The sequence below is a fragment of the Tympanuchus pallidicinctus genome, unplaced genomic scaffold, assembly GCF_026119805.1.
Source record: "Tympanuchus pallidicinctus isolate F22 unplaced genomic scaffold, pur_lepc_1.0 scaffold3, whole genome shotgun sequence".
NCBI classification, from domain to species: domain Eukaryota; kingdom Metazoa; phylum Chordata; class Aves; order Galliformes; family Phasianidae; genus Tympanuchus; species Tympanuchus pallidicinctus.
The window spans coordinates 90,367,290-90,377,074 of record NW_026294747.1 but is presented as its reverse complement, the minus strand read 5'-3'; the positions used below and the strand labels follow the sequence as shown (position 1 = coordinate 90,377,074).

Below are 9,785 nucleotides of genomic sequence, written 5' to 3'. Positions count from 1 at the left end.
TAAACTAAAAAGAACACATTTTAAAATGTTTTTTCAGGTTATTTCCTTTCTGGGTTCTGAGACGCCAGCACTAATCTTGGCTTAGAAGGGATCCTGCAGCACGGAGGGTGGGCTTCTCCTGCTTGGGCATCCCGCTCCGGGCCAGGCTGCCACTCCTCGCCCAGATTTCATTCAGGCCATGCCTGGGCGTGACCAGCTGCCATCCCAGCACGGTGGGTCGCTGGGCTGCTGGCTGAGGAGCAGCCACGGACAGCGGCATGGCTTGGGTCTGGTCACCTGAATTCCATGTACCAGAGAAAACGATGGCAGGAATTGTCACTTTTAAATGCGTACATACTCTGTAATAATTCAGGCAGTTTTGTGCTGAAGCGCACTTCGGGATCTGTGCTTTTAATGGCCACGGAAGGCTGGAGAGCCAGGCATGCAGAAGCAGCCAAACCTCCAAAAAACAAGAACCACCTCAGGAGCGTGAAACTCACTTCAGGAAACTGATCCACCTGAGTTTGCGTGTCAGGCACGCCGGGGTGAGGGAACATGCCTGCAAGTGAAGCGTTACACTCTTTCTCGGAATCCTCCCAGTTCGGGGCAGGCACCAGAAACACCCGCGGCTCTCTCGCACACGCGCTCCTCAGCTCACACGGCCGCAGCGCAGCAGGACAGCGCTCGGCACGGAGCCGGGCGGGATGCGCCAAGTTTCCCCGAGTTACGGCACGGGGCCGCGGGCGCACGGCTCACAAACCACCGGCACGCAGCGCCCGGCTCCCCGCCGCCCCGAACCGAGCTGGGACCGGCAGCAACCCCCGCACACAGCCCCTCCCTCGGCACCGCCCGCCCTCCTCTCCCGTCGGCGCTCCCTCCCCCCGCCGCTCAACGGCCGCAACTGCCGGCGGCACGGCCCCGCCCGCGGGGGGGCGGGGGGCGTGGCCAGCGAGGGGGGCGTGGCCTCCGAGCGAGGCGCCTTGGCGCGGAGCGGCGACAGCAGCCGTGACCTCCGACCCCGCCCGCCGCTGGCCAATAAGAGCGCGGCTCGTCCCCGAACCCAAAATTTCCACGTCGGCAAAAGTCAAGATGGAGCGGGGCGGCGCGGGGCGCGCGGACGGAGCCGTCGTGGCCGGACGGGACGCGAGGCCGCACCGAGGCGGGCGGCGGGGGGCGCCGGCGGAGCGGGGCGGACCTGTTGCGCTCGGCGGTGCGGCGGATCGCTGCGCTGCGGCGGAGGGGGGCGTCGCTCCCGCGCGGCGCGAGGGGCCAGGGCCGGCGGCGCGGCAGGGGGCGGCGGGGGCTGAGGGGCGGCGGCCGTGCCGCGCGCTGTCAGCCGGAGCCGGCCGCCGCCGCGGTGCTGGGGCCGCGGGCAGCGCTGCCGCTCCTCGCGGCGCTTTCCGTCGCGCTCCTCCGTTAGCGAAAGGGTTCCTGCGCTTCCCTAACCGTGCCCTCTTCCTTTTGCAGGAGGGGAGCCCCGCTGCCCGCGCCCGAGGAAGATCCGGTCTCCTGAAGCAAAGTTCTGTGACACTCAGACTCTGGTTACGATAGCAGTCAGTGCACTACAGAACTTTGTCTCCGGGGGCTGCGGCGGCGGAGCGGCTCGCTCAGGTGGACACGTCACTGCTCCGCCGTGGCAGGCCCGGGGAGCGCCCGGCCCGGCCCCGCGCTCGGATGAAAGCTGTGCCGCTGCTGCCCCTGGGCCTCCCGCGACCTTCTGTCGTCGGTGTCGGGGATCGCGATAGTGCGACGTCTGGGGGTCTGGAGGGTACTGGAGTGCGGTCAGTGCCTGACCTGAGCATGGGCTTGAACATGACACCGAACGTGGTGCTGGTGGAACTGAGCCGGGTGTGGGTGTGCTAACCTGCCAGGCACGGCTCCTGGTTGTGCTTTGTTCTGTGTGTGACAGAACCGTAGATGAACTGAGGGCTGGGGCTGGAGAAAACACTTCATACTTAAAGCAAAGAAGCTGTGACATCATGTTCTATTGTGACTTCTATGTAAGTTTGCTGTTTGAATGCTTTGGTGTGGCCTGGTGGCAATGAGCTTTCTTTCCTCTTTAGGAACCTTGCAAGTCCCCAGCTGCTGTCAAGTAATAGTTACCTGAATCTGAGTCTCTGCTTCTTCAGAAGTTGTGTGATGTGCCTTGAGCCAGTGCTGCAGTGCTTGGTCCTCACCCCAAAGGGAGGGAGTGCTTTGGAAGGGCCAATGGAACTCGTGCTTATTGATACAGTTCCAGCGTTCTGTACTAGAAACTTGTCACCTGTGTTACGATTAACATGGACATAGGCTTTAAGGGCTGGGAAAGGCCTAGCTTGACTAAATTCCACCTCAGTTAAGTTGAAGCTTGGCAGCAGTAAAAGAGCAGCCCTTTTCTCTTCAGAAACTTTGTGCAGTTATTTAATATATAAATGCAACTGTGGATCTCTGAGATGGTGGGCATCCTCAGCTGGTCAGCTCTGAACATAGAGTAATAGGAAAGGCAGGAATTGCTGAAGAATGGGTGGAGTAGGTAGCGCCATTTCTAAAATATTAATCATTATGTACAGTAGAGTTAGTGAGTGAGGCTCCTTTCACAGTGGCTGCATTCTGTGGGAAGTTAGTTATGCTACTTTGTGTGTGTGTGTATATATATATATATATACATACACACATATGTATGTGTGTGTGCTTGTCTGTGTATATATATAAACGTTAGGGGGCTCATATTCTGTTAGCTCTCTGTAGCTAATCATCCCCTTTGGGCTCACTGGAAACTTAAACTAACTTTTCTTTCCTGCCCATCTGAATGTGGAAGATACAGCTAGATTATACACTTCATGGAATTGAGCTGGAAGCTGAAATGCTATTCTAAGTAGATGTTTTTTAGCTCAAACTGTTTAATCAGAGGGTAGGTAAAGTGAGGAGCACTTACTGTATGGCAGCCCACGTGACCAGCTAGGGCTATATTTGGATACTGGAGGTTTAAGGAATCCTTTTTGCTAACCATTTTTGGCCAATTGCCTGCTGCTTTATGTTGTGCAGTGTGTGACGTCTGCTAAAAAGGACTTGGAAGTGTGGTGTCTGCAACTGTTTAATCAGTGTGGTTATAGGGAAACACCTTGTATTGCTGGGGCTGTAGTCCCACTATATTTAATTTAGGGGTGGTTCCTGCCTAATAGGATATGTAGTGCAAATTGCAGCTTCCAGTTTTTGTACTACTAAATAGACTTTCTGAGAGCAGTAGATCTTAAAAAGATTTTTCTCAGATTTGCTGGCTAAAGCTGTGGATGATCATAGATCTGAAAACCCACAGAAATGAGCACGTGTGTATTCCTTCAGGGAATGTGGCACATTCAAATTGTAGCTTAGTTCAGCGTAGCTTCAGCCTGGTTGTAACTTCAGAATAGGGATGAATAACACGCTTGAATCCAGCAGTGGTGCGAAGAAAGAGTTCATCGCTTTTGGAGCCTGTTCTCTGCCTGCTTTAGCTCCATGCTGCTCAAGCTGGGTAGCTGTGACAGTGAGGTGAGTACAGCTTGGCCTCCCAGTGGCCCTTGGCTTGTCCTTGCCGCATGCCTGTGACACGCAGTGCCTCCTGTCCTACAAGTCCTACTGGAACAGTGACCTTTTGGTGGCACTTCTGCTTTGATATGGGAGATCACGTGCCCTTAAGGAAGGACTAAAGAGCTCTACGCTTCAGGTTTTGTGCTTTATTCTTGTCTTGAAATGCGTTGGTCATAATGGTCCTCTGGCAGTGTAGGCTTCCTGGCCTTGTTACAACTTTGGCCATCAGAACCATGTACCAAAAAGCAATGTGCTACGTGGTATGTGCAGATTTTGTTTTATGCCAGCTCTTATGTGAGGCACGTGAAAGAGCTTGAAGTGTGTGGCTGTACCTGGGGCCTTGTGTGGGGTGTAAAGGGTTCTGTCTTATCCTTTAAGAGTGATGTTTGTGGGAGATGATGTAGGAACAGGAAACAAAACAAGAAAACAACACCCCATAACTGGTGATGGTATTTAAAATAAAGTCTGAATGTCAAACTACATAACTGCATTGATATGACTTATTTTCCAGTGGCTTTTCAGCCATTTCTCCGAGGTAACAAATTGCTAGAGGCATGTTCTAACCAGCTGCTTTACATTTTAGTCCTTTTTGAAAACCTGAAGTGTCTGTTTAATTGTGTCCCTTACTTAATTGGAAGAGCAGCAAATGAGCGTGCTGAGTAAATCACACAAATTTCCATCAAGCCCTTCATTTGAAGGGGCAGAATCCCAAGAAATGATACCAACCCAAGAAATGATACCAACCTATTTATTATTTTGGAAGCTGGAGAACAGGAAAGGAGCTTGCTGTCAAATACTCTGAAAGTGAAAGCTGAATGCATCTGCTATGGCCCAAGGGAATATAGACTGAAGGCAAGCTGCACAGCCTGTGTGTACTTAGTCTCAGGATGCTACTGGGCATGATGCATTGAGGACAATTCTTGTGACTTCCAGAGATTACACTTTATGCTGGTGAATTTTTAAGCACAAATATAACACTTCCATCTGTAGCCTAAAAATGCTGTAGAAAGTGGTGAAAAGAATAAATTTTGTACATGTGCTTTCATTGAACTAAACTGTACTGCTTCACTAAAAACAGAAGTAAACTTGCTGACTTCTAGCAACTGTATGATAAACAATTTATAAATAGACCATAGGGTCCAGTGAAATACAAACAAAGTATTGGAAGTCATGAGCTGACTCCAAAAAGAAGTGACACTGGGATGTTTATATCTGTTGCCTGGGCAGCTATGTTCAAGAAACATCTCTGGGTCCAGTCAAACTGAAGCACTGTGGAAGCTCACTCAGAACGGGCTATGTGACTGTGGCTGTGTTTCAGTGGGTTGTGGAGTTCCATTTGTTTGGCTTTCAGCATTAGTGATGGCCCTTTCTCTGAGTCTTAAGGAAAGCAGGATGGAAGTGCTCTGCAGGGTACGTGTTACCCACACAAGGCTGTGTGTGCCAGCATTGTCAGCTGCAGAATGGGAAGCAGAGCTGTTGCAGCCATGGAGTACTTCAGTAGTACCTCTTGCCTCATAGCTGGAGGAGGCCAAACTGCTTCTGGGGCAGTGAGTTGAGAGTGTGTGGGCTCTTGGTGCAAACTGGAACTGCTATGCAATCCCAAGCTTATTTTCTGCTTTATTTTGGGAGGGAAGTGGCATTTGCAAAAAAACAAAAAATCTATTTTCTTGCTTTCTGCAACAGGCTAGAAAATCAACTACATTTAATTGTGCTTACTGTACTCCAGAAATAACCTTTTATGTGATTGAGCTTTATTTGTTGAATTACTGGTGCTGATGGTATTGAAAATAGCTCAGTGCAGCTGAACCTATATTTAAGGCACAAGGTGTTGTACTGAAACCTCACTGTAATTAACTGCAGACTGAGGGAGCTGGAACTTGGCTTCATATAGCCAACACAAAAGTAATTACATGCTGGATTATACCAGCATAACTTTCACAAGTAAGCATACAAAGTCCTGTGCTTTATGAATAAAAAGCATTAAGCTGCTGATGTATGGTTGAATGGTTGCCACTTTATTTTGATTTGGGTTGGACTGTGAAGCAATACTGGCTTTCTGTGCAACACTGTTTTTACCCAGTTTTCATCTGATGGCTCTTACCTTTTCAGTTTTGAAAACTACATCCTTGTAGCAATGCTCGGCCTTCTGCAGAGCTGCTGTAAATGCTCTTCAGCTGTAGTAAAGTTCTGTATTTCTGATTTTTTTATTTCAATAGAAACCTCACTAGTGAATGTTGAGCTGCTTGTACATTAACATCCTTAATGTGTAGCAGTAAGTCTGTAGTACCTTGCAGGGCTATTTGTTGTGAGAACATTGCTCACCAGAGACCCACACTAGTGAGTAATAGTGTGTTTAAGTAGTCCTATTCAGGTGAGCAAAAGGCTCTCTGTACTGTGCATTTTGTCAGCTGAGTGACTTATGAGATGTTTAAGTACAGGTGTGAGCAAATAACACACCACATGGTTGCGAGTTGTAGCATGGAGTAGTTAGTGCCATGAATCATAGAATCATAGAATCACCAAGGTTGGAAAAGACCTAAAAGATCATCCAGTCCAACCGTTCACCTATTCCCAATAGCTCCTACTAAACCATGTGATCTGCTTAAGAAGGACAGTGGAATAGTCTTAATACTTGTGGTAATGCGAGAAGTCCAGAGTAGTAGAAGCTTCAGGAATCAAAAAGTATTTCACAAATAAATGGGTTGATCTGAAGTGGAGAGAGTTGGAAAGTGTGTCTGCATTGGGAATGTGGTGAAGGATCACTGATGAGAGTAGTAAGGGAAGCAGACCCTGCTCATTCCTCCAGCCCAGTAATGGGAGACCTTCCAGCAGCAGGCGGCAGGGTTGCTAGAGCTGTGCTGGTGAGTGCCGTTGTTCTTGCCATACTGACTGTGAGCATGTCTCAAAATCCCACCTGCCTACAGTAGCTCCTTCAGGTCCTGCTGCCCTGGGAAGGTACAGAAAGGATAGTTTCAGCTGGAGAAAACGTACTTAGATATAGCAGTCAGCTCTCATGCTTTGGTTTTGTTTTCCAGTCGTTATACTCAAAGAATGGTTTTACCTTTTCTGCTTGCTTTATCCCACAGCTGCTTCTACTGCTGTTTATGGCAACACAATCTTTCATTTATAAAGTGGGGGCAGAGAGGAGGAAGGGTTAGATAAGATCAGTGTTAAGCATATAATGATCAGTTTTGACTCCAGAGTGTTTTCTGTGTGAAAAGCAAAAGTCGGGTCCCATTGGAAGAAGGTACATGCTTGCTTTAACTATCCAAAGTAGTAAAACATGGGATTAAATGTTCTTTGAAGAAGGATTTTCATTTCCCTGGGTGACAGTTAATCTGTCACAAGCAGTGGGCTTTGCTTTTCACTCATGGTTGTACCTATGAGTGGAAGCACTGAGGCTTGGAGACCTGTGTAGAGCTTTCACAGTTCACAGAAGGGGCCTATGGCAGCATGGAAGGGTTGGGAAGGTGAGGCTGACAGAGCCAATGGTGGTGCCACTCACCAAGTAGCATCATATAAGTGTGAAGGCTCCAAATAATAATGGATATCTGTGCTGTTTTTCAAGCTTTTCAAGACTGCTCTTATTTTCTCTCCAGTCGCATCTCTGTCCTCTGCATCACTGTTAAGGCAAGGAGCTGATGGCATGGAGCAAGCTGTGGAGCAAAGGTGCATTTCATTCTAACTGACTTTTAAAGATGAGCCCTTGTAGTCCTTGCCTTGAAGAGCAAATATATGAGAGAACATTTGCTCTGCTGTTGCTGAGACTTTAACACAAGTGTGCTCTCACACAGATACTGCTAGAGGGACTGGGAGGAAGAAGGCAGGAATGGGAGTGTGAGTGCAGCTTGGGGGCAGGCAGAGGGTGAGGAGCAGGAGGTGCCATGAGTTGCCAGAGGAGCAGGATTTGGGTTCTGCTCTGAACTTAGATGTCCATATGATTGCCATTTGGTAAGTACCTCCTGAGACGTTAAACTGCCAGACTATATGTTGACCAAATGAACTGAAGAGCTTCATCTGTAATTGTAGTGTATAAATGGAACCCTTACCTCTTGAGATGCTTTAATAAGTACCTGAAATGTAATGTGCATGAAATATGTCACTTGCATAACATGTTACTCTACATTTCTGCTGTGCATTAATTTGAAAAGAACTGGGCTCCAAATTCTTAATTCTCATGGCTTTTCATGATACCATAGCAATCCACTATTTGAAATACCATTTACTAAGCAAAACCAGTGAGGGCCATCAGTGCTCAAACAGTTGTTGTTGGGGAAAAAACCCACTATAATTAACTATCTTCTTTAGAGAGAAAGAAGAGACTGTATGGAGTGCTGCCAAGAAAGTAGAGCTGTTCTTAACCCTTGCACAGTAAATAAAATCAATATGAGTAACAAACTACTAAATGAGGCAGGAAGGCTCATGAGCTGCAAGGGGTGCAAGTTTTACACAAAAGCATTGTGACTGTTTGAAGAAATACAACATGGATGGTGAAAATTTGGACTTGCAAGCTGGCAGCCCTAGGCAGAGCTGAAAGGAGGAGGCACTGCGTGGTGGTCAGTCGTGCCAACAGGAAAAGTGAAAGCAGAGATGGACAGTTGAGGGCACTGCTCTTATGAAGGATATTTGCAAAAATGTTTGGAAACAACCTGTTCAGCTGAGGATCAGTTGTAGGCTTAAGAACAGGGTGGCCTTTTGGAATGTTAATTTTGTAGTTTCATTGAGTGTGGTGTTTTCCATGTGGATTTGATTAAGCAGTAAGAATATAAATACAATGAAAATGAAATCTTGTCTTTAAAAGATTCTCTTCTTGAAATTCTGTGCTCCTGGCTTGAAGTTAAGCATCCAGTTCTGGGTTACATTTCTGATCTATGGTTTACTCGTGTGAACTGTATTGTTTAAATTTGTGGGTTAAATTTAGTTATAATTGGAATCAAGTGAACAAATGGGGGGAAATGCAGTAAAGGCAGGTCTTAACTGCATGTGAATGAAGCAGGAACATGGTTGGTGTAGCTCAGAGCCAGGCTTGCAGCACTGAACTCTTCAGCACCTTCTTCAGCTTTGCAAGGGCTGGTTTAATGGCCAGCAGCATTTTGGGGGAAAGCTGTTGAAAGTACAAAATGTTTGCTTGCAGGCCCAGATTTATCTTACTGTCAATTCTTTTAACGTTGTGCTCATGTTAAACCAGAGGCTTCTTGCTAGAGTAACGTTAAAAGCACTTCTTATGCATGAAGGTGAATGTGCCGCTGACAGTCACCCCTCCAGCTGACCTGACGGTATGCAGCAGAAACACTGCTGGTTAGGTACAGCTTCCAGCAAAATGCTGACACTTAGTCATGCTCAAAGTTACTGAATGTGAAAAGATACCTGAAGAACTCAATTTCTTCTGTCTACAAATTGGATTTTATAGTCCCAAGACTGAAATACTTCCCCGCAGTAAGAATAAAAGGCATTTGTGAGAGGAATTGCTGTTGGATCACACATTCTAAACTGATGCTATTTATTCTACTTCATGGACTGTTTTTTGGGAGAGGAAGAATGTACGTGCATATATTTAGATAATCATGTATCATTTAAGACATATTTATATATGTATATACATAAGTATGATGTTAGGTTTTGTTGTCTATGTTGCTTTTTCCATGCATGTGGCCTACAGAAGGGCCTCTATGGACACAGAATTTGCTTCACCAGTATCTTACTTCAGACATTAACTGTGATCTCTTATAAAAGAATTTACTACACTGCCTGGCAGGCAGGAAGGCTGAAGGAGGAATGCCCATGTGTAGCACCAGGCACGTGGTAGCAGAGTGGGGAATTTCTTCTGAGCCTTTGTGGTGATAAGTCCACCTAGTCCAGGGAGCCTGATCCCTGAAGGACAGAAGAACTAAGGGATATGTTCACAGGCATTTAGGGAATTTTCATCACTTTTGCTTCTTTTAGAAAAACAGTTGAGATAGCAAGTATGTTTGGTGTTGTGAACCATTGTGAAAACACAAAAACTCAAGAGAGTAATTTACTATCTAGTCATTAGAGACTTTTTTCAGAAGTATGCAAAAATTCTGATCAAACAGGGAAGAAAAGTTAAATGTAAGAATATATGCACAAAGGATGTGCTATGGGGAAAGACACAGCTGATTATTTTACAGTGCTTGAAGCACTAGAATTTGGGAAATGTACTATAGCTGAGATAGAGCCAGCATTTCTGGTTTAGGAGAGTGTTGATGTGTCCATTTGGCTCAGTCTGGTAGCTTCTCTGG

At 46.9% G+C, this 9,785-nt stretch overlaps 1 long non-coding RNA gene across 1 annotated transcript; it reads left to right on the top strand.

Annotated features, from left to right (window-relative positions):
• Positions 1-1,156: 1,156 nt before the first annotated feature.
• On the top strand, positions 1,157-5,517 carry LOC128085772 (uncharacterized). The gene is made up of 2 exons (XR_008209088.1): positions 1,157-1,189; positions 1,447-5,517. It is a non-coding gene; the product is annotated as an uncharacterized LOC128085772 (long non-coding RNA).
• The last annotated feature ends 4,268 nt before the right edge of the window (positions 5,518-9,785 follow it).